The sequence below is a fragment of the Megascapheus bottae genome, chromosome 2, assembly GCF_031878675.1.
Source record: "Megascapheus bottae isolate mThoBot1 chromosome 2, mThoBot2.hap1, whole genome shotgun sequence".
In the NCBI taxonomy this organism is placed as follows: Eukaryota; Metazoa; Chordata; class Mammalia; order Rodentia; family Geomyidae; genus Megascapheus; species Megascapheus bottae.
The window spans coordinates 37239570-37265011 of NC_143510.1; the positions used below are offsets into that span (position 1 = coordinate 37239570).

A 25442-nucleotide genomic window follows, 5' to 3' on the forward strand; every position below is an offset into this window, starting at 1 on the left:
TTTTAACAATTTGACAAGGCAAAGGATCTAAAGGCAGCTTTTCTATGGTTGTGGAATGAATTTGCAACTGGAGGTAGACCATAATGCATTTGGATACACGATGTGGAGTCAATCAACTGTGTGACTTTTGCCAAATTAGTTCAGTTCTTGGAGTCATTGTACCTCTGATATATTCTCTTATAGAAGATACTGTATCTCTAATACACTTTCTGTTGTTTTTGATACAAGGTCTGTTAATTTTGTCCAGAGTTGGCCTCCTCTCACAGTCCTTCCATTGATGCTTTTCACATAGTAGACATGATAGGCATGTTTTACTACCATATACGGTTTATTTACTGAGATGGGATCTGTTTAAACGTTTAAACGTTTCCTAGTCCAGCCTCTAGCTGCAATCCTCCTGATTTCTCTGCCTCTCAAGTAGCTAGGAATACAGGCACACGCCACTGTGCTTGGTCCTCTACTGTTTCTGTAAAGGAACTTTCACTGGTATTCAAGGACTCTCCCATTCCTTTATGGACTGTCCCTGGCTCAGCATCACTGAACAGTTGCCATAGCGATGGAGGGCCCATGATAGGGACAAGAAGTTCTCTCTGACCCTTTACAAATTTGGTTGGCTTCAGCATTAGGCCTCCTTCCTACAGGTAGGATCCCAGGGGTGAGGCCTAGTTTTGAAGACTGCAAAGTGGCTGTGGAGGGCTGGGGAACTCCGGACGCAGCCTAAGAACAGGGCGATTCACCTCTCCATGTAATGTCTGTAGTCATCACTGCATCCCTGCACGGGTGGACACAGATCAGATCTTCAGCGGTGCACCATGGGCGGGAAGTGTCTGCCACTTACCCTGAACTTTGGACGTGTCTCACAGCCATAAAAAGCCTGGGGTCACTGGCAGGAGGCGTTCATAATAATGCCAAAGGACTGCAACACGCAGAGGGACACTGGAAGGCGAAAGAGAAGAGAGAGAGCATTAGAGAGAAGCGGGGCCAGCTCCAAAGAACACACAGACCTGTGCCTGCGTCTCCCATCATGCTCAGGACTCAACTACTCTGTCCATTGCCTCTGAGAATGAGATTCACACACTGGCTCTGAATCTGAGTTCTGTACGACAGAACTAGAAGAGAAGCGGCATGGGCATACAACACAGCTAGGGCTGAGGCAATGGCCTGAAAAGTTCAGTCTTATTTCTAATCAACCACAGAAAGGCTGAAAGTGGAGCTGTGGCTCCAATGGTAGAACACTAGAGCTCCAGGACAGCACCAAGTTCAAGCCCTAGTACCAGCATTAAAAAAAAAAAATCAGTTCTTTTCATGTCTATAATTTCCTTTTGGGGATTGGTTCTTTTAACTCTAATACTAACATATCCTGAGAAATAAGAAAGAGACAATTCGCACACTCAAACAGAGTATACAGAGACAGGAGGTCAACTACAGCTGCAGGTATGCCTGTCACTTCTAGACAACAGACCTCTCTGCAGTACACAAACTGCCTGCAAGCAATCCCAGCTTAAAAATCTCCATCCTTCCAGGCACTGGTGGTTCACACCTGTGCTCCTAGCTATATAGGAGGCTGAGATCTGAGGACTGAGGTTGGAAGCCAGAGTAGGCAGGAAAGTCTGTAAGACATCTCCAATAAACTACAAAAAGATCCAGAAGTGAGCTGTGGCTGAAGTCATAGAACACTTAGCTTTGAGCATAAAAGTTTAATGACAGTGCCTAGACCCAGAGCTCAAGCCCTAAAACTGACAAAAATAAAATAAAATAAAATAGATTGGATGTGTGATTATAATATTTTAGGATAGGAGATTATAAAAATGTTTTCTTTTCCAAAAGGGAAAACAATGAGACTTCAAAACCAAATCATCATTCTTATACAATATGCCCAGTCGCCATAATTTCTCTTCAACAAGGCAGCTTCAAAGGACGATAAGAATGTATCAGTGATGTTTTGTAGATAATTTCAATTGGCAGAGCCGAGTAATGGTTCCGAATAAATGAGGGAACTCACTAATGAGCAACTGTCACCAGGAGAAAGAGGACATTGTCACCGACTTGTCAGAGTAATGAGATAACAAAGTTAATTATATCGTCTTCAGTGGGTGTACCCTGGCCTCCTTTCAGGGCCTCCATTTGCAAACATTTGTTCCGACACCCATAGAGTTTGCCCCTTCACAAAACCAACCAGCTGTGCACAGAGCCAGGCAAACACAGCCGATTTCCGAGTGCCCATCAGGACAGAGCAACTGGAAAACTTTTCTCCCCTTTATTATCTACTTGTAAAATGTTATAAGCCTGTAAACTAGTTAATTTATGAGCCATGTGAACAATTTGCTCACACTTGATTGTGGGTTTTGTAAACAGTTTGCCAGGAAGCAGAGGGGATAATTTATACGTCTGGCTTTTCTTGCTAAGGGGACACTAACTAATTTGACACAGTACCATGACACTGATGGCTGGGCACACTAATGGCCATACTCCAAGATGTGGCTGTCAGCCTGTCCCTCATTCCAGTAAGGAGTCGGCTTGCTTTCAGGGCTGCTCAAGACCTGTCACTCAAATAATTATTCAAACAATGACGTTAATGAGAGCCCTCATGTTTATTTTCAACAGACTAAGCAGTGCTTAGCTTCCATTTGTCTGATCATGGTCACTGACTAATAGGTGTTTCATGAATACTAAATCTGAACTCTCACCTAACAAAGAAACATCAGAGGAAAGAAATCAAGAAGGACTGCTGAGGGAACAAACTCAGTCAATTAAATTTGTTTTCTGCCCCAAATACTGTTAAGAACTAACTGACATACAAAACAGGCCACAGGAAGGGAAAGAAATATTTTGAAACACGTGTGCACCTAGAAGATGACATAGGAGCAACTTCTACCTCCAAGTTCAGTATCTTTAGGATTCTAAACATTAACTCATTTAGTTAGTTTTTTTTCATGGAGTGGCCAAACATTTAGGGGGTTTTAATGTAAATTTTCAACCTTACAAGAGTTTGAACTCTGATTAAACTATCTCACATATAAATCTTTTCTATTGTATTTTATTGTCAGGGTAACGTATAGAGGGGTTACAGTTACCTTCATCAGGTAGTGGGTACATTATTTTTTGAACATTGATACTCCATCTAATGTTTTTCTCCCACTTTCCCTCCCCTCCCTACCTGCAAAAAGTGTGTGGCCAAGGTTTTTGTTTTCTATGTATCTCATTTCTAGTCTACAAAGCCTTGTAATCAAGTTTTCTATTCTAAATTAAATTTTTATTTTGGGATGATAATTTTAGTTCTTCATTTTAGGGTGATTCTACTCTTAAAATATTCATATAATCATAATGTAAAATGATTTAGCTTTTAATTTTTTCCATAGGTGGGCTTGGATATTAAAAGGATAGAAAGATTGAAATGGTCTTAATGTGGTTCAGTACAGAACATGTAATTCAAATTAAATAATAGTGGAAGTGTTTCAACAAAGGTTCTATTTGCCACCCTAAATGAAGTATTCTACTCGATGTGGCACATGACTCCTGATTTTATATAAAAAATAAATATGGAATTAAAATGTCATTGCATGCCATATTTCCTAAGTATGTATTTCTAAACCTACTTGAGATAGATCTCTAAGTTCTTAATGCCAAGAGGCCTGAATAGTATATAACACGTGGGAAGCAGATTCACACTGTAGGCTAATTTTTTAAATATAGTTGAACAAGTACTCAGATAAATTGTGCCAATCAGCAAGATTGCTTGTAAATCCTATTTCCTTGGGTCCTGACTACAGATACATTCCCAGATCGTCACCATTTCTGGGTAGTTTGTTCATGGAAAGCATTTATCCTCCATAAAAATCTAAAAGAGTCTGTGACCATCACACCAATCTATTTCTTCTTCCTGAGCAGCAAGCTGCAATACTTTCCCAGCATCCTTTGCAGTTACAGGTCATGTGAATAAGTCCTCATAGGTCAATGAGGCTTTCATTCTCTTCTTTCCATGGAGAACCCAGAGGTCCCATGGAGAATGACATCACTGGATGTGACAAGCTCCGGTCCCCAAGAGGCCACAAGGTACAGAGACAAGCTAGCCTGTGCTCAACGGCCAGTGCCAGACTTTGACCTACCTTGGTAAACCTGCTGGCCACAGCTGACCCCTTTCTGTTCCATGGCCCCCACCCATGTGGATGGAACCCAGAGCTTCACACAGGTCAACTGATCAATAGCCCAGCTCCAACTTTATTTATACACTTATTTTTCCTTTATAAACAGCAACTTTAAGTAGGACAAATACCGTCAATTTGAAAAAAAAAAATACAAAACAACCAAACAACTCTGAAGACATTTATTTTTTTTGGTAATGGTTCTTCTCGACAATCTGAACACAGAACAACAAATGAGAACTAACAGCTAAGTGTGTGCATGTTTGTGTGTGTATGTATGCATGTGTCCATGCATACATGCCTGCACGCCTTAAAATAATCAGAGACTAGAGCTTGAACTCTGGGTTTCATGCTCTTGCCTGGATCTTTTACTCATAGCTAATGCTCTAACACTTGAGCCATAACGCCCCCACCCCAATCTAACTTTTTGCTACTTAATTGGAGATAAGAGCCTCACAGACTTTTCTACCTGGGCTGGCTTTGAACCATGATCCTCAGATCTCAGCCTCTTGAGTATTACAGGCATAAACCACCAGCACCTGGCAAGCCATTTCTTAAATGTGTCAGGCCTGCCTGCCTTTCTCCTTCAGCTAACTGTGAGGAACATTACCTCTCATTTTTCTAGATGGGAACACATCCTTTGAAGGGTGAAATAGAATTGATTATAACAGATGCTGATTTGGTGACATTGTTTCTGCTCTACATATAGTGGCTGTCAGATCCAGACTTCACCAAAAATGCCTATTTCTAAGTCTCACATTTTAACGATTGGTGACCAAAAAAAAGAATTCTGTAGCATCCCTGAACTCACTACAATATGTAAACAATGTGTCTGAGAAAGTTCTAAGTTGGCAACCATCAGTAGAACGTCAGAAACTTTCCAACCTTGTCAGTGTTGAAAAACCAACAACAAAAACAGCAGCAAAGACCAGTAACAAAGATGATGAGCTTCAGAAAGTTCTTGGGGATTACAAAATAAATAAAAAGCTAGGATTTGGAACAATACATATGAAGACTATATGGTTGAGTAATCAAAGCCTTCAACCCATTTTCATCTTCACTATAATGTAAGTAAGGCATATTTTAAGAACTAGGCGGCGAGTCTTTTCTGTAAAAGCAAGTACAGTGAATATTCTAGAGTTTGCAGTCTTACACTTTCTAACACAATTGCTCAGTGCTGCTATTATAGTAGGAAAGCAACCAGAGACGAGATGTAAACAAATGTGTGCTGTTGTGTTCCAATAAAACTTTATTTACACAAACAAGCTATGGGCCAGACAAAAAGGGCCATCAGTTGCCAACTTCTGCAATACAAGTGTAGGGGCGTTGCTGCAAATTTGCACATATTATAATTTTTCCTCTGTAAAATAATGGGAAATAGGCTCTGGTTACCATTTGCACTCAGAATATCTTGACTACCAGGAATGAATCACTGATGTCAATGCAGACGCTGTCCCTTTGTCAAGTTCAAAAGATGGCAGCTGGCAGGGCTGGGCTTCCAGCAGAGGTCTGACCCTACCACTGGCTTCCTCCTGCCTTATCACATATCAGAGAACTCAGCTGAGACATTCTAAGCAAAACTCTAAACAGCCACCGCAGCCAAGAGAAGAATTAAAGCATTTCTGCCAGGACCGCCAAGGGCCTGTGCTGATTTTACATAGGTTACGTTATCTCCAAGAGATCTTACTCAAGGAGACTTTTTTTGTTGTTTTAAAGCAAAAATTACTAATTTATTCATTTTTAGACATCACTGGAACTGTGAGTCTGAAAAGGCACAGACAATATCCTTTCAAAGTTTCAAAGTCAAACACAAAGTTCTCCAAATTAAAACCAGATAGATCTCTTAGGTTTGGAGAGTGTTCCCTGTTAACCAATTTCAAGGTAAGAGCTATATGTCCAGAAGAAGAAGAAAAAAATCAATATATTTGATATTAACCCTTCAAAAATGAGAAGGTATGACAAGGAATTTGTTCATTCAGAAAAGGAAAGGGAAGCTCAGATGTATACATAGATAAAAAGCATTCTTTTTTAAAAGAAGCATGTTTCCCTCCCATTGTTCTATTGCAACTACTAAGTGAGAAAGATCATTTGAGACATGAAATGGATACATTTCATGAATGTTTTACTTAAAATGTCAATCAAACCAGAGCAAAATCAAGTAAATGATAGTCCAGTCTGACAACACAATATCTTATAGTCATTTATGAACAATATTGGAAATGGAAAAATGTGTACAAATGCTTGCCATAATGTAACATAAAATAAGACAGAAAAATTACCTGCAATAATTTCCATTATATAGAAACAGGTACCAATAAAGAAGAGAAAAAATAAAACTCAGATTATTTTCCCTAGAAGAAGGAGGCTAGTCCCTTTAGAATTTTAGGGGATAGGATTAGTGTGTGTGTGTGTGTGTGTGTGTGTGTGTGTGTGTGTGTGTGTGTGTCCTTTCCAGATTTCCCCAAACAAATTGACCTCTAAAATTACATTAACTTCTGAGAACACACATTTATTCATGGCATTTGACTGACTTTCCTCCAGACTACAAGTATCTTGAAAGTAAAGATTTGTGTCACCTCACATGACTCAGAGTTCCTTGAAGCAAATGAACACACCCCCTCACTTTTCAGAAGTCCTCTTAATATGATTTCCTAAATACATTTGAATTTTTGTACTTTTAGGCTTTAAGAGAAATTAACTAATCCTGTTTAAAGACATTGATTGCTTGCGGATTATGGCTATAAATAAATTGCTAGATGCCAAATTATACTTTCTCCTCCTCTCAACGATGGCACACAACCATTTGTCTTTTAATAACTTCAAAAAATTCTGACTCATTTGCTCATTAAAAAATAAAATGCATCTTGATCATGAAGTTTGTCATTTCATAAATATTTACCCCGAATGCACTGCCTGCTTTGAAGCTGGGTTGGAAAACTCCTGATTGACAGTCTCCTTCTGTGCAGGAGGGAAGAAGTCCTCTCAGCTGGGAGAAGGTGTCATTCCTGCTCCCCCATGCCTCCCAACAGCCAGAATGTGCTCATGTGCTCTACAATCATCATCTCTGTCTGTCTCTGTCTCTGTCTCTCTGTCTGTCTCTGTCTCTGTCTCTCTCTGTCTCTGTCTCTGTCTCTCTCTGTCTCTGTCTGTCTGTCTGTCTCTCTCTCTCTCTCTCACACACACACACACACACACACACACACCCCTTTCAGAATGGAAACTACAGACTTATTGGTTCCCAGATCATGGGCCTGGCAGCCTCTAGAAGAGCAACAATATCTCTTCTGGCATTACCAAGCCTGGAATCTAGGCTGGAAAGCTGCAAGGGAGGCAAGGAAGATAAAGACCAGAAAAAAAGATGGCAGCTCCTGTCCTGAAAGCCACCAGGGTCAGCATAACCACAGAGAAACATCTTTCTAACAACAGTAACAACAAATTCCTCCACTGTAACTATTATACAAAGAATTTCTCATGATAACTTTCCAAGAAGATAAAGAGATCAGTGAGAAAAAAAATAAGAAAAAAGTAATTTCCGTTTTCTCCTTATGATATACCTATCTGCTGTGGTTGGTTCCAAACAAGGCCATAACAATGGGAAGTGGGAAGGGCAGTGTAGGACTGATGCCACTTTTTGCCAGGGCTGTGAACTCCAGAAGAGGAGAGAAGCATTGCCAAGTATAGCACACAAACAGATCCTGCCAATGAGAGCCCCTGTAGTTTTGACCCGCCCACCTGTGTGGGGTTAGCATTTCCTGATGGTACAACTGCAAGCTACAGCCCACTGATCCACAAACCACCCACAAACATCTCCAGGAAGACAGACTCTTAGTGGGAGCTCAGAAAAAGACACTACTCATAATATGTAAAGCTTAAGTATCACCATGAGCTGCTAGTCTTCTTGGTTACTGGGCTATCAATCAAGGGTATTTACTGATTAACAGGCTACAAGAATAGAAGTCACTGTGTTTTGTATCTAAAACCACAGTGAAACAGTATGACAGCCAATTCCATTGCGCAAGCTTCTCTCCCCATTTCTCCCTCTCCCTCCATCCCCTCCCTCTCTCATTAGGCATGGGTCTTGAACTCAGGGCCTGGGTGCTGTCCCTGAGCTTTTCTGGTGCAGGTTAGTGCTTCATCACTTTGAGCTATAGTTCTACTTCCAGTTTTCTGGTGGTAAATCGGAAATGAGTCTCACAGACTTTTCTTCAAGGGTTGGCTTTGAACCCTGATTCTCAGATCTCAGCCTTCTGAGTAGCTACGATTATGGGTATGAGCCACCAATACTCAGCCTGCATTTCTTTTATTCATAGGCACCTGAGAAACTCACACCATCCTGTTTCTCCAGTGTTGGGTCAGGACTGTGAGACCAATTTCTGCTCAATGGCATGTTAGCAAGAGCAGAATGTAACCTCTGTGGGGCTAATAGGTCTACTGGGGGCCTTTCTCTCTTTCCCATAGTCTGCATGACAAATAGAAGGTAGAAGAGTATCACTATTCACATACACCAAAGGCCTATGCCTTTACAACGTCAGGGCACCAAAATCTGGATTACTTCCCACAGCAGCTGGCTTAACACATCCTGACTAAGATAAGACACACCTCACTGCAACCTTCATGAAGACTCACCTTAAATATTAACACTCCATTTCTGGCTTTGTCCTCCACTTTTCCATCACAACTCCATGTCTTAATATTCAGTGTGTCTCTTTTAGGAAAGACCATCACATCTTGCAACAATAAGCAATTGCTAATGAAAACAACCAATCATGAATTCAGATGGAAATGTCACTGGTGAATTACCTTCTCAACACTTAACCACGTCGCAGAAACTGCACTGCAAATGCAATGAAGCACAAAATCGAGACAGGTGAGGTTTACAAAAGTCCCATCGACCAAGAAGCTTTAACACTAGCACACAGAAATAACTGAGACTGGACTCCAGGACAAGTGGTCAGAAAAGGATTCTCAGAAGACCTTGAGTCACTAAAGGTGAGCAAAAGCTGAGCAGGTAGACATGGCTGGGTGTGGGCAGGGGGACACAGGGAAGAGTCTCCAGTGGCACAGCTAGTGGGAAGAGGCATGAGCAAGTGCTAACATCAGGCCTTTAAGGAATGCATCTTCGATGGAAAACTGAAAGAACTACACTGCCAAGTAGTGTCTCAATGGTGTCCCTAAAGACAAAACACTTATTTTCTACCACTGACAGAGCAGAGGAGTGAGTTATTCAAACTAAAACTGCTTTCCTAAAGTATCAGAGAATATCAGTAACTAGGCAAACCCAGCAACCTCAGCTCACAGGACCACAGGAGGTGCTCTTTTTACAAACCATCCCTGGCTTCCCTCCTGACAGTTAATTATCCAGCAAAAATCCCAAGTGGGTTGTGTTGTTTCCTCCATACCATAATGTCATCAAGAGAGAAGATGGGAACAGGATCAAAGGCCCCAGGGGACCACTGACATTGGGGGCCAGATACCTGCAATCCCTTCACTGTCTCCGTGTTCTCACTGCAGGACCAGAAGGTCCTGGAGAACGCACAGGGGCTTTCTGGCACAAATGTCCCACCCAGAGTTCTCCAAGTTCCATGATCATCAGAATCCTTGAAGGGGCCTCTGAAAGCCCCACAGGTCAGCTGCTGCTGCTAGTGGTGGTTGAGGCCACAGGTTGTGGGCAGTTTGATGCTTCCAGATTATGTCAGAATGCCACTGCAGCACCCAATGAGAACAGGGGCTTTTCCCTCTAACCAGCTGACGTGTCATGGATACAGCTTCTTCCAAGGTGGCTCATACTAGCTTTGAAGGAACAAAGCCTTTCCCTTTCTCCCAAGGCCGCCTCCTTCAGGAAAAAACCAAGACTGTCCACTGTCCCACAGGTTTCCAGGGGCCCCTGGCTCTCAAGTTCCATTATGCCCACTGCTATACATGAGTTGGCAGGTGAAACCAGCACTTTGTCATGGCATGCAGGGACCTACTGAGATCTCCAGCCTCTCCCACAGCATCCATATTTCCAGGTGCATCCTCAGTCCCCATTTACATCATTTATCCCCAGCCTTCTCCCAGCCTAGAGGCTTTGCCTTCATCATTCTCACTGCTGGAAGGCCCTTGATTGGGCTGTCTACAGAGATGATTCTTAACCATTAGCACCTAAGTCATCTTTTTCCAGGGGGCCTTCTCCAACCAGATTATTGAAGCTGCCCCAAGGCACAAGCAATGTCATGAACACATACCTTGCTTTTTCATTTCATTTGCTTCCCTTCCCTTCTCTCTGCTAGGTAGCCAAGTCCATGCAGGGTGGGCCTGGTTTGTTTCTCTCTGATGTTAGGTTGCCTCTCTCCCTGGAGTAAATCCTAGGCTGTGCCTATAGCACAATGACACGCATACAGCAGGCACTGGACAGATAGTTGTTGAATCAGTGAATTACTAGGTCTAATTATATTTTACTGTCCTTCAGATAAAAGAGGGAAAACAGATGTATATATTGATGTGTGCCTGTACTCCCGGGAGAGGAACACATCAGGAGGATTACATTTTGAGACCAGACTGGAAAAAAAATCTAAGGGAGGCTCCATCTTTATCTTCCATCCAAGTTATGTCAAAGGCAGAGATGTGAGGATCTCAGTCTGAGGTTGAGACTGGGCAAACATGTAAGGTTCTAAATGAAAAAATACAGCAAAAAAATGATAGTGATAGAGCATCTACTTAGCAAGTATAAAGCCCTGAATTCACTCTATAAGACCACTAACAATAGATTTGAAAGAAGAAGAACTCAATCACTTGAAGTTATGACACACCCAGAGTGACTTGGAATGACAGGTGACAAGATACAAATGATGCATCTCTTACGGGATATCAAAAGTAGTATGGATTGAAGGCTTGTCTGCATCACAGGACTTCCCCCGTCCCTATGAATGCCATCCTGGATGACATATGCATATATCTATACACACATCCTGATCCCGATCTCAATTTCTCCTTTGTGTATCCACCCTTGCCAGCAAGCACCAGAAGACAGGTCCCCCACTTTGCAAGCTGAGTTTCACTAGCCTGGACAGCTCTCAAAATCCACTTTCAAGTGTTCTCTGACAGCTACAGAGACAACTTTGTCACAGGTGTTTGATTAAAAGGGGACAAAGCCTTTTAAGAGAATATACCCATATTATATCATTGTGTGCATCCAGAATCACAAAAAAGCTCTCCAGAGCTGAGGAGACATTTTCTTTCTAAGCTCTCAGCAGCTTGAGGACTTAATATTGCTGGATTTTGCAAAGTGCATTCTACATTCTCCAAAATGTTCCTGCCCAAAACAAACAAACAAAAAAAAAACCACACCAACTACCACAACAAATGATACAAAATAGGATTTTTATACAACCAGTCATATAAAAGCTGGCCCTAAAATCCTGGAGAAGGCACCAAACACATGAGTTGTACCTGGCCATCCATCAGAATACTGGATAAATGCACTCTGTAAGGCAGCCAAAGAATTGGTTAGAAGTTTAAGTGTAGGACATGAAGTGAATGAATATTTAAAGTCTATTATCCCAAATTACTTTTCTGTAATTAAAAGGAAAGTCACTGAAATGTCCTGAGCTTTTCCAGAGCAGCCTGTGCAGGACTGTCCACTGATTTACATAGGGTGGGCCTCTCCAAAACACAGTCCAAGGGGAGGGGTAAGTTAGTGCACCAGTATTCATCAAGGATCTTTTTGCTGCACATACCCCTGGATGGATGCTTCCACGTCTGCGTCTTAGGTGGGCAAGAGCAAAGAGAGGCTATTTCCACCTGGCTCATTACACAAACACGGCAGGTCTGTCATCTTTCCACAAAGGCTGAGGTATGGGGTGGCTCCGCTCTGGTTTGTTGTATCTGTTCAAATAAAGCTATGCTTCCCTATACTGCAGGAGGGTGAGTTGATGTAGTAATTACCTGTTACTCTTGACAAGTAAGGTAATTAATGTAGCAAAATACCACTGCAATGTGTGTAAATTTAGACCACCATAATTAAAGCACCCGTCTGTTCAACAAACTGTTCAATTAAGAAAAAAAATATTGACGGTGTACATTTTTTGAAATTAGAAAAACGTATGGAATGAATGAATCTCCCTTGGTTGACATCCATTTCTAGAAGGCGTTCTCAGCAGGGAGCCTCCTTCAGGCGTAGCACAGAGGAACTTCCGCTAAAACACATGCTTTTAATACCAACTCTATTTAGAATTTCCATGCTATAAAACAGACGAGTCAGAAAGCAGATTCAAGGAGGGTTTGCACTCCAAAACTATGGCAGTCATAAAAAGCAGAAAAGTGACTCAAGTGCTACAATGCAAATAACAACACTGTCTCCTAGGATTACACTCACAAACATCAGTCTGTCTGCCACTAAATCCACCAGAGGCAAATGAAATTACTGCACCTTATGGGGATGGATGGTACTCAGGCCCCGCTTCAATTCTTCCTGTTGCCACTGCCAGATTTTCAGATACGATGCTGAGAGGGACGCTGTCTAAGCTCCTAGCAAACTCACAGCGAAAATCTCTGACCACATAAAGAGCTAAAAGACCCAAAGAAATTAAATCACACCTGTGCTAAGGCTAAGAGAAGAGAGGAAGGATACAAGTTCAATTTAAAAAAAAAAGACGGGTGTCAGCTCATGCCTGTAATCCTAGCTACATTAGGAGGCTCAGATTTGAGGACTGCAGTCATAGCCCGCCTGGGCATAGAAGTCCAGGAGACTCTTATAGCTAATCAATCCCCAGAAAACCAGAAATGGCTCTGTGGCTCAAGTTGCAGAGCACTAGTCTTAAGCTGAAGAGCTCAGGGAAGTGCTCAGACCCAGAGTTCATGGGCCATGACCAACAAAATTAGAATACAACCAAATCGAGAGTAAGGAAGGAAGAAGAGTATGTGAGAAAAAGAGAAAGAGAGAAGAGAAAGAAGTGCAAAGGAGAGAGAAGAAAGTAAGCATGGGAGAAGGTAGGAGAGAAAAAGGAAATGGGAGACAAGAGGAAAATTAGAGAGCTAGCTGGTCACGGGTTCTCACAAAATTGCCTGGATTTTTTTTTTTGCCAGTCCTGGGCTTGAGCTCAGGGCCTGAGCACTGTCCTTGGATTTTTCTCAAGGCTAGAACTCTACCACTTGAGCCTCAGCACCACTTCTGGCTTTTTCTAAGTATGTGGTACCAAGGAATAGAACCTGGGTCTTTGTGCATGCTAGGCAAGCACTCTACCACTAGGCTAAACTCCAGGCCCCAATTGCCTGGATTTTTTTTTTCTCTTCATTCTTCTCAGCTAAAGTCAACACAAGGTGGTGATCTGAATGAAGCATCTAGAATCCAAAGAAACCAAACAGGCTGACAGTGTAAGATTTCAGTGTCCTTTAATGATGTACATAGCTAATTTGTTGCTGTTGTTTTGCAATATATTGAAAGCAACCTATTCCTTATGATAAACAAGAAAGAATGCAGAGACCATGTGTGCTGGAACTTTTAGAGAAATGAAATGTTTTCTTCAAGTCAAACACTCCAGGTTCACACTTGGAAATCATAATAAAAGATTAATATGACAAAATGTGTCTTCTTGTTGTTGACATACACACAACCGGAAGACTCAGATAGGGAAGATAAGTTTGTAGAAGCAGACTGAAAACTTGTGTTACACAGTGGCAACAGGTCATTAACTATGAAAGAGAGAACTCAAATGCTTTTTCTTTAGGGAGGATGGAATGTCACTGACATATATTCCAGAGGTTACATCAGATGGCTTCTGATAGGTTATAATAACATTGCAAATTACTACTAAACCTGCCAGCACCAGTGGCTCACACCTGTAATTCCAGTTACTCAGGAGGCTAAAATCTGAATATCATGGTTTATAGCCTACCTAGACAAGAAAGTTCACCAGACTTTCATCCCCAATTAACCACCAAAAAAGGCAGAAGTGGAGCTGTGGCTCAAATGGCACAGCACTAGCCTTGTATACAAAAAGCTAAAGGACAGCACTCAGGCCCTGAGTTCAAGTCCTAGTACCAGCATATCTACACAAAAATACCACTAAATTATGAGCTGGATGATGATGAGGACTGGACTTCTTTCTACCTGGCCCATATAGAAAAAGGCCATTAGACTCTTATCTCCAGTTAACCACCAGAAAATCAGAACTCAAGCTGTGGTTCAATGTGGTATATCACAAGCCTAGAGCAAAAAAGCTCAGGGACAGTACCCAGGCCCTGAGTTCAAGAACCACAGCTGACAAGTCACTTTATATCAATTCTATCATTAGACCCTAATCAACTATCCATGTGAGATTAATTCCATTTTACAGACAAGTAAATTGAGGGTCAGAAGCAGCTGGAACTGAACTTCTGAAGTTATTATAGTAAAGCTGTCTCCTTAGAATGAAGGGAATATATCTCTGGTTCCTACTGAATCTACTCAAAGGGATTACTTCAAGGATGCTTGTCTTATACTTTGGTACTGACGGGTTCTGTGTCTTAAATTTTTTAGCTTGAAATCACGAGGCATCCTGGTTCCTGGCCTCAAAAGTTATGGCAGTGCCAATCATCAAAGAATCAACTTAAGTAGAATTCCTTCCACTCAGGTTTCAAATTCTGGTTTGGTCATTGGATAGAAATATCACACATGCACTGCTGAGATATATATATATATATACATATATATATATATTTCCGTTTCATCCTTCAATGCCATCACGCCACGATCCACTTTCATCTCAAAGATGGGCAGACCAGAGAGCTGGAAGCCACCTGGCACAGGTCGCTGTCAATCTCTAGGGACAGAAATAGACTCAAAGACATTGAAAAGAGGTAAAGGCAGAGAAGGGATGGAAGGTACAGAAAAAAAACAAGAGCAAGAGGAAATGTGCCATGAACCTTTGGCTCTTCCATCTGCAGAAACTTAGGAATAAACAACATATAGGAGAGGGATCCTTGTCCATTTTCATTCTCCAAGTGAATGAAAACTGGAAGGGGGAAAATATTGAATGGCTTTACATAGGGTAAGCCATTATACTTGCAACTGAGCTTCTGTTACTAGGTGTGAGAATGTGTACGTCAGTGTTTCCTTCATTGGAGCAACTTTAATAAGAAATTCAGAGGCCCCAAAGATACGACAACAATGCGAAGTAATTCACATTCTCATCTTACCCACAGAAACTTTGTGCATACTGCCTTTTGACACAGGAGAAGATTATTTCAAACTGCACAGCAAAAATGTGGAGAGGGGCATGTAAAGCAAGCTTTGACTCTGAGAGTTAAATGTCTTCTAATGCTTAACTCCACTGTGTCAATGAACAAAACAATAATAACTTCTAATACTGTTGACTTAAGTATATATATATAACAGGAAGAAAAAGAACATTATTTTATTAGTGTCATATCTGGTGCCAAGAACTATTTTACTAGACCATGTAACACAAAGGCATCTTATAAACATCAGTTTACACAGTAAAAATGACTAGATAGATAGATAGATAGAGACAGATAGATAGATAGATAGATAGATAGATAGATAGATAGATAGATAGATAGATCAAGGGTCTTACACTTAGGGCCTGGGAACTGTCTATGAGCTCTTTTTGCTCAGGGCTAGCACTCTATGACTTTGAACCACAGTACCATTTCTGGTTTTCTGGTAGTTAACTGGAGATAAGATTCTCACAGACTTTCCTATCAGGACCACCTTTGAACTATGATCCTCAGATCTCAGCGTCCTGAGAAGCTAGGGTTTCAGGCCATGAGCCACTGGCACCCAGCAGGGGGCAGTCTTTTATCCCCATCTTCAGATGGGAAAACTGAGGTTTAAAATGTGACATGTTTCCAAAACTCGCAAGGTACAGACAGGCTAAGTCAGAATTTGAAACTAGATCTTTGTCTCCCCAACTTGGGTAATTATTTAACAACTCTACTACCAGACTTCAGAACATACTAGCTAATTCTACTGCTATCAAGTTTCTTGTTCCATGTTAATACTGGAAAGTAAAGCAACTTGGAAAAACAACTTTGTTTTAAGAAGCTGTTTTGAAATTAAAACAATATTTTTTTGTGTGTTAGGAATGTGAAGACTGATTGTTTTCAGGTTATGGTAATATCTGTTACCCTATAAATGCTACATACGAATGACTCCCTGCTACCTAACTTATTTTCCTTAGAATTTAGTGGAATTTTTTTTAACAAATGAGAATATATAACATAATATTAGGCTACTGAGAGTATCTACATTTTTTTTATTCTCACTTTCAATCTCCACTTAAGAGTAAAAGTCATGGTAGTCCAGAACTTTATATATAAAATTTTATCAAAGTAACTCCTTAAATTTGTCTCAACGATATGAACAACTGAAGTAATGTAGGCCAAACAAAACAATAAAAAAAGTCCTATTTAAGATTTAATGGTAGAAGTCCCACAACAAAAGACAGAAAGCAGAGAGGTGGGGCTGTGGGATCCTAAGCTTCTCATTTCCCTTACAGGGGAAGGAATACTGACTTTAAAAGCTTCTGAAACCAAATGTATGATGATAGCAAAGGAAGTCTCTCTAAAGACAGAGACGTGGTGCCATATGCTAAGGAACTGGTCAATGTTATGAAAACAGGACAGGAGATCAGGGCTGGTAGTAAATACTTAAATTTCTGCCAGTTTCTTATCTCAAAAGTTCTTTCCTTCTGTGCGATATGGGCTTCGTTATTTAAAACAGCCATTCTGTCATTCTTCTCTCTCCCCATTCACCAACCATGATAGCCTCTAGAAAACTCTTTCCTTTCTCTGCTTCTCTTTGCATGGGATTGCTGTCTGTGTCTATGTCACCATGACAGTTAGGAAAAAGTCTTTCTCTTTGCCAGAATAATGCCAAAGGCATGATTTCCTAAAATTCTAGACTTGAGTCATTAAGTCAACACAGCAACAGGGTGTAATGACTGTGAAATAAGAGAGATGTCCTCTTTCCAAACTCATTTCAACCCTTACCCCAAGACAAACCCTCACCTGGGCTCTAGGTTAGTAATGAATATGTGGTAAGGTCCATACATGAAGAATTATTTTATTAGTATGTATTAGTATATAAAGTGAGGTCCTTCATTGTGATATTTCCATATGATACTTAGATTATTTCCATCCCTCTATGATTGCTTATCTGCTTCTTAAACTTTCTTTCAATTTTTAAAAAATGAGCTTCATTATGACCTTCCCATAAACGTACACAATGCCCCTCCTATGCTTCTCTCAACCTCTCTCTCTCTCTCCCTTTGTCCATTCTCACTGGCCCCCACAGATTCTGCACCTAAGAGAAAACATGTGTTACTTGTCTTTTGGAGTCTGGCTTACTATGTTGAACACAATCTCCAATACGATCTATTTTGCTGTACATGATATGATTTTCTTCTTCCTTATGGCTGAATCACACCACAAAGTATGTATGCGTACCAACTATCTCATGTATTCCTTATTGATTCATCTGTTAGTAGGTACCTGGAATGACTCTGTAGCTTCACTATTGTGCATAGAGCTGTGATAAACATAGCTATATAGGACTCAATGTATGGTGATTTACACCCTTGAAGGTCCATGTCTTAAGACAGATAGGAAACCCTCTCCTTGGGTAGGAGTGGAGATTTTATATCAGAGATCATAAATTATGGCCTATGGGCTTAATCTTATCTGCCATCAACTTTTATATAGCTTATAAACTAACACAAGATTTTATGCTTTTAAAAGTGAGGGGAGCAAATCAAAGCAAAACATTTCGTCAGATGAAGAAAATGCCTGAAAGTTAATCTTATGTATCTATAGATAAAAGTTTTTATTGAAATGTAGTCATCCTCACTTATATATTCTTTTTGGCTGATTTGGGGACATGATTAAGTGGATTAAATGGAGATTCTATGATCTCTAGAGACTTTATAAAGCAGGTACATAAAGCGGATACAACCAAGAGTTCTTGCTCGCACCACTGTCCTGCCTTCTGACATTTGTCTTAAGTTTCCATCAGCTGCAACTAGTAACCATTCTTACCATTGATTCTAAAGAACAATGTAAAGTTCCCTTTCTAAACAGACTAATATATTCCATGAAATGAGAAGCACACTATCTGTGGCATTTAATTATGAGCTAGTTAATTAATACTTCTACTAAGCACTTCATAGGAAACCATGAAAAAATACCCAACCATAGTCAAGTGTGAAGGAAAGAAAATAATCAGAGCAGAGACATAAAGGCATGAATAGGTGAGCAGTGGAAGGGTGGCATCTAAGATGCAGGGATCTGTCTTGGGTCAAAACAGAGTTTGAAATGTAGACCCCTAGTGGACAGAAGGTCAAAGAAGCCACCCAAGAACATCAACTTGGCTAGTTACATCTGGGAAGGTAGAACAATCTTATTTCACACCCACAAGATCCTGACACACTAGTCAAAACTTTGTAGCCTGGCAACTGGGAAAGCATTTGGTCCAACACAGCCAGCATTGTGCAAGTCAGGTACAACAATAGGAAAAGCCAACACACACAACATGAGCCTAGGTCAAAGGCTTCAAAGTAAATATTACTCGGCACTGGTATTGTATCCAGTAGGTTCTAGAAGATTCCTTGAGCTTCTTCTCACTTCAATGGAAATGTCAGTTGCAGAATGCCTAGGTGAAACGTTTTTTATGTCTGAGAATCAGTTCATGTTATCCTTGATAGCACTTCCCTCTGCTTAGTGTCTGCCACACACAGTGTTTATTCTTTTTTAACAATGACGTTTCCTCAACCATTTACACTCTTTTTAGAAAATCCTTTTTATAAAAACCATCTTCCAGTACTAAAGCTTGCCTCTCATTAGTCTTAGTGAATATGCATCTCTTTTGTGGCCTTCCAGGGAAACATTTTTTCCCCCAAGACAGAATTGTTGGGTTGTTTTGTTTTGTTTTTTGGTGCTTCCACTCATAACAATTTCTGTTGTTGAGTCACAGGCATTATCTTTGTAGTGTTAAAATGTATCTTCTTTTTCTTTCCATATGATTAATGTTTGTAAAACACGAAAGTAAAATGTACTGTATCTGAAACAAAAGCACTAGAAATGCTGACTTTTAAATTTTGCAAATAAAATTAGCATCAGAGAATGCCACTGTTTCCACATCTGTATTCGAACTGGCTATCACTCCTTACGTGAATCACAGTTGGTTTTTTACCATCTGTGGACACAGAAGCCACAGGCAAGAGATTCCCAATTTTTTTAACCACAAGGAATTTCCTTTATTACATGGTAAGCACTTCCACCAACACAGATGAGATGTCAAGTTTCAGGAGATTCTACTAACTAACACTTATTTATTAAGAATTAATTGATTCTTGAGGAACAGCCACTAAATTGCCAATCAGAGCCCACATATTGAAATATTTATGGCCCAAAGCCAAGAAACCTGACATTTGGTTTAACCCCAGAAGTCTTATCTCATGCAAATGAGGGAATTAACTTCAGGTCTTTAAAAATATAAAAACAGCTCAATGAAATGAACGCTTAATGCTCTGTCCTCCACAGCCTTCCTTCCAAACCCTTGCCACCTAGGGCCAGCTGAAAGCTGAGGAGTCATGAGATTCAGGGAATGTTAACTTTACCTTATTCTAGTTGGTGGAAATACATCTCCTAGGATAAAGCAACTAGCACTTGTTATTTGCATGGACACAGGGAAGATGATTACATAAGGAAGATGATACATTACAGGGAAATATGTATGTGTATAGACATATGATATACCATATATATGCCAGATATACTGTATATACACACCTATATATTTATATATTACACACAAAAATCAACAACCAATCCACCGACAGCTAGTTTTAAGAGGTTTTAAGATTTCTTTTTTGTCACCCTCTTCTTGACCTATTGAAGAAATCTTTACTCTAGCTGTAATTAGAGTCATCTTAAGCCTGTATGTCAATCAAAAATCAACACCACTAAAACAAAAACAGAGAGCTGGACTGAGCCTTTTTGGAAATCTACATACTGAAGATTTGCCAGTTTTACTGTTGAAAGCTTTCCTAAACTGGACTTTCTATTCTATTTAGCCAAACATATCCTGGTTAGTTAAAAAAAAAAAAGAAATCTCTCAGTCCTGTAGGTACATATATCTGGGAATTTTTTTTTCTTTTTGAGATCCTAGACATTCAGAATGTTACCTAAGTGAGACACCAATTTTATACATGGAGACACTGGGTGCAGAGAAGGGAATAAAACCAAGTGCGGTAACCAATACACATGCACTGAAAGCCTGGTGGATGATTTTCAGAGGTTTTGTAACCTTAGGTCAGGCGCATCATGGTGAAAACCATGAAAGATAACAACACCAGGAAATTGCTACTGCTCGTCATCTAATTAGAAGATGGCCATGCTTGCTGACATTATTATGACATGAGGAGATGAGCCGGATTCAGGTGGCTCACTACAGCAAATGCTTTCAGCCAGCGCTGCACCCAGAAGCACCACTTAACCATTTCATTAACATCCTTCATTTCCAGGGGAAAGGACAAAATTCATCATGATAGAAGACTTGATTAAGGAATGACACGCAATCTCCCTTTGTATGGGGGATGGGTTTCAGGACCCCTCAGGTACCCTAATGAAGAGATACACAACCCAAGCTCCTTTGATAAAATAATACGACATACACACACAACCTACACTCATAATTCCACACACTTTAAATCATCTCTAGGTTGCCCTTAACACACATACAGTAAATACATTATGAATGATTATTATGCTTTTTTGTTATGGAAATAATGACAAGAAGAATACCTGCATGTGTTTGATACAGCCTAAACACACACACACACACACACACACACACACACACACATACACACACACACACACACACACACACACACACTATTTTCAGTCTGTGGTTGAGTCCTCAAATGGACGTAGAAACTGACTAAAGTGTGAAACTCTGTAAGGGAGAATATGTGATCAAAGGCACATGTATAATGTCATGTGGATGAAACTTGGGGGCTTTTGCAAAGAGGAAGACAGTTGCCCTCCTATAAAATCAATTTCATTAGGAAATGCTGGAATTCTAACAACGTCACTTTGGAATCAACCTATTCAATTAAAATGAAGAAACTGAAAGAATGCAGGGCCCTGGTCTTGGCACAATCTGTAATATAAGATGCTAGATGTTTGTGTGGGTTGAGCCAAGGCCACTTCCTGCCACGTGCAGGGAGGAGCAGGGGAGAGGAAGTGGCATCCACACATGCACACTCAAGTGAAAAAGCCAGTCCCTCCTGGACTGGTGGTGGGAAACACACCCAGAGGTGAACGGGCTCCTTGAACCTGGCGCAGAAGGGGAGCATGACCCAGAGAGGGAAAGCTACATGGCTGTGAAACTAAGAGTCGGCAAATAAATAGAGCAAGAAGAATTGAGAAGATAAACGAGAGAGAAGACAAGCCAATGTGGAAATTAGAACTAAAGAAAATGCTCTCCCAGACCACCTGTGTATGGACAAGTATATACTCAAGAATAGGGCTGTGGATCTGGGTACAGGTTTGTAGCCACAGTGACTTAGATGACTTAAGAGAATCACTTGTAGCCAGTCTGGGTGACATGAGATTCTGTCCCTAAAACAGCAATCCCCTAATTAAAACTTCCTGCAAATCCCCAAAGGTACACATGAGTTGTACAGGAGGTTACAGAAAGGAACTGATTTTCAACTCAAAGACAAGAGGAGTGTAACTGGGAAGTAGAAATGGCAGGATTAGGGTTCTTAACCAAAATCACAGAAGCATCCAGGAATTCTCCAGGGAAATCTCCTGGCAATCAGATAAGGGTCAAGTCAACTATATTAGAACCGCTGAAGTCACAGTGATCTCAGTGGACAAAGCACTTCTCAAACCATAATGACAAAGCCCTCAGCTGATAGAACCAGTTGGAGACTGGGAAAAGAAATGAAGATACCGGAGTTTAAACCAATACGTGCAAAGAGCTGAAGAATGGACGCAAATGTATTTTTAGAAAGCAAGCACCGTCCACTGTAAAGGATTCAAGTGGACTGCACATTAGTGGTTGTCTGAGCAGTGGTAGCATGGAAGCTTTTAAATTTTAAGGTGCCCCAAAGAACCACTCAGTAAATGCTATCTCCTTTCTTTACTCAACCACAAAACAGACCTAAGCAATGAAACACCTCCTCCTTTCTTTGGTAGTAGATAAACAAAATCAAAACCAAAAATATTCCCTAACCCAGTGTCCTCCTTGTCAATCTCACTAGTAATTAAGAAAGGACACAGGGAAGGGAAGAGAGAGAATTCTTAAGCCCATTCTTCCCTGGCAAAGGCATGCAATTCCAGAAGCCTCCATCCCCCAAGTACCACACTGACTTCCCAGAAGAGACATCTCAGCCCCAATGAAACATTGGCAAGTTTACTGACCACACTATTACCCCTCAGTTCAAAACACAATGCTCATCTTCCTCAATTCTGTGAAATCTGGCTATAATTCAGTTCACATTTACCAGACTGTTTAAAGCTACCTGGCTTCTGTGTGCATTTTCAGGGGCATGAATTATATGAATTGGCCTGAATCTCCAAGGCTACACCATCTCCTCTTTAGTTTCTAAGCTGTGGGGACACATAGCAGAATTCTCCCCAGTTGGCTGCTTCAGGAAGGGACTAAAGCCTCCCCTCCCTTTCCTCTCCTCACTTGCTAAGAGAGTGGGAATGGCTCCCAAGAATATATTTGTGATCTGAAGAGAACAGCGCATGCTTATGAATAAGCTACATATACAAGTACACAAAGTAATACATATGAATGTATATAGGAACACATATATAAATATGTACATGAATATGTATACCAAGATGAATAATGTATAGCTACGTGTCTGAAGCATGGCCTACAAATCTGTCATCTTCAGTGTGCATGAAGATCTTTCTGTATCTCGTAAGGCTGATTAGAGTCTGGTCCCTGTTTCCATTCACTGTATCTCTTCCTCCTCACTGAATCTAACCAGCCTGTCTACACTGACATCTGTGGCTTTAAATCCACATCACCAGCCCAGACTGCTATCCTAGCCTCCATTTCAATATGTATTTCATCATCATCCAGAAAGACTGCCAAAAATGAACACCTGTAACTAGAAACATCAGCCCATTCCCTTCTCAGCCTGCACTTTCCCTGACCCAGGTTCCTCACACCCACTGGCCCCCTCCATCACCTCAAATACCTCTTGGGGTCACTCTTCAGAACCATCACAGCTCCCTCCGACCTGGAGTCTGCACTCTACTACATCTATAAAATGACGACAGAGGAAATTATCCCAGGCCACAGCTCTACCCAAGAGACTCTTGTGTTCAAAAACCTCTGGCTATGCCCACTGGCCGTGTAGGCAGTCTTCAAAAGGCTAGTCCTTGAGTCACAGAGTCTTATTGGAAATTTTAGTTCCCTCTCATTCCTGTGTACCCGTGGGAAGATCAAAACCCCTCTCAGAGGCAGTTTCCTCATCTGCATGGTTATCAATGGTTGACAACACAGGTTAAGTATCCCTCATCTGGAAAAACTAAGACTCCCCAAAATGCTTCAAAATCTGCAACTTTTGTTAAGTTGCTGTCAGTAGATAAAAAGTTGAGGATTTCAGAATTGTTTGAAGTTCTAATTAAGGATGAACACTTTGAAATTCACATTCAGATGGTCAATGCAAATATTTCAGAATAAAAAAAGAAAACCTTTGAATGCTGCGATATTTCTCATCTAAAGCATATAAGGTAAGATATGTTACAGTATCCTTAACCATGGAAATGCCCTTCGAAAGTAAAAAAGAAAAAGAAGAAATAATTAAAAGCGGGGTACCGAGTACTCATGCCTATAATCTACCTACTCAGAAGAGTAAGAGTTGAGGATTGTGATTTGAAAGCAAAACTGGACAGGAAAGTCTGTGAGATATTGATCTCTAATTAACCACCAAAAGCCAAAAGTAGGGCTGTGGCTCAAGTGGTAGAGCATCAACCTTGAGCACAAAAGCTCAGGACAGCATCTAGGCCCTTAGTTTAAACCCCAGGACCTGCACAAAAATAAGTAATATAATGAACTATCAACCACTGAGCTCAATGTTTTACCCGTAGTAAAGTATATCTATCCTAATGTACCTTAACGTAATTGGATAAACCCCTGCCTTATTCCTTACTCAGAATTTGAGACTTAATTCCTTTCGTTTCTTACTTTCTTTTGTTTCCTCTATGTTCTTTGTGCCTGTCAATGAAATCACACATTTTTCTGCTTTAGCACCAAGCGATCTATGTTTCTTATTACCCTGGTTCCCTAAGTCAGAAACCCACCCTCCACCTCTCACCTCGCACCTGCAGTATCTAACATTGACATTTCTCCTGCCTCAATTTGCCATGAAAATCAAGCAAGAGCTTGCTTCTTTACTTCTCAGGACAGAATCTGAAGATGAACCTTTAGATTTTTTCACAGTTGCTTCTGGAAACTCCACCATGCAGGTTATGCAATCAAACGCAGCTTCATGTGCATAGTAGGCATTATATATAACTTTGCCGTGGCTGGTTCAACATGGTAACTAGAGCAATTCATTATGATTTTATATCAAAATATCTAGATCATATATATACATATATATTCTGCTACATATATATATTCTGTTTGCATTACAAAATGAGGATTTTTGATGCTTTAATGAGCCATCGGAGGGAATAATAAAAAGGTTTTCACTAACAGAAAATCATAGCCTACCTAGGTGAGTTCATATTGTCTGTAATCTGATTCTGTGAATTCATCTCATTTATTCCAGGAAGATGAACATGCTTCATCCAGTGCAGAGTGAACAAATGTATAAGAATTCTTAAAGGTGATATATGTCTCTGTGATTTTTTTACACCACGCCCAGGTGTCATCTTCAAATGAATTATTAAGGGCCCATATGTTTGTCTTGCAAGACTAAAGCAAAGTTGTTCAATCTAGCTTATTTATTTTAACGCCTCGTGCTCTTAAGAGAATGGGTGGGTTCTTGGTTATTGAGAAAATCTGTAACTGTGAAAACACGAAACTGACTGGGTTATAGTCACAGGCTTGTAACTCCCATACCAAGCCAAAGCCAGAATATACAAAAAAAAAAAAATCTGTCAATTTTTCCGGAAAGTCTGTTTCTACACATTACCCATCTATCCAGCCAATTCCAAAGGATGAAAAGTTAAAAAAAAAATTCTCATTGTACCATAGCCAATGCAGCCAGTGGATTTCCTTTTCTAACTTTATTTTTTTAATGTCCTGTAGACTCATTGTAAATCATTTCCAATCTAATTCTCTGG

At 40.5% G+C, this 25442-nt stretch overlaps 1 protein-coding gene across 1 annotated transcript in view; it reads right to left on the minus strand.

Moving 5' to 3' along the window:
* Foxp1 (forkhead box P1) overlaps positions 1-25442 on the minus strand; it is a 574139-nt gene that overhangs the window by 366755 nt on the left and 181942 nt on the right. The window contains exon 3 of the mRNA XM_090323968.1: positions 839-936. The gene's annotated coding sequence lies outside the window, so the exon portion shown is untranslated. The remainder of the gene's footprint in view (positions 1-838; positions 937-25442) is intronic.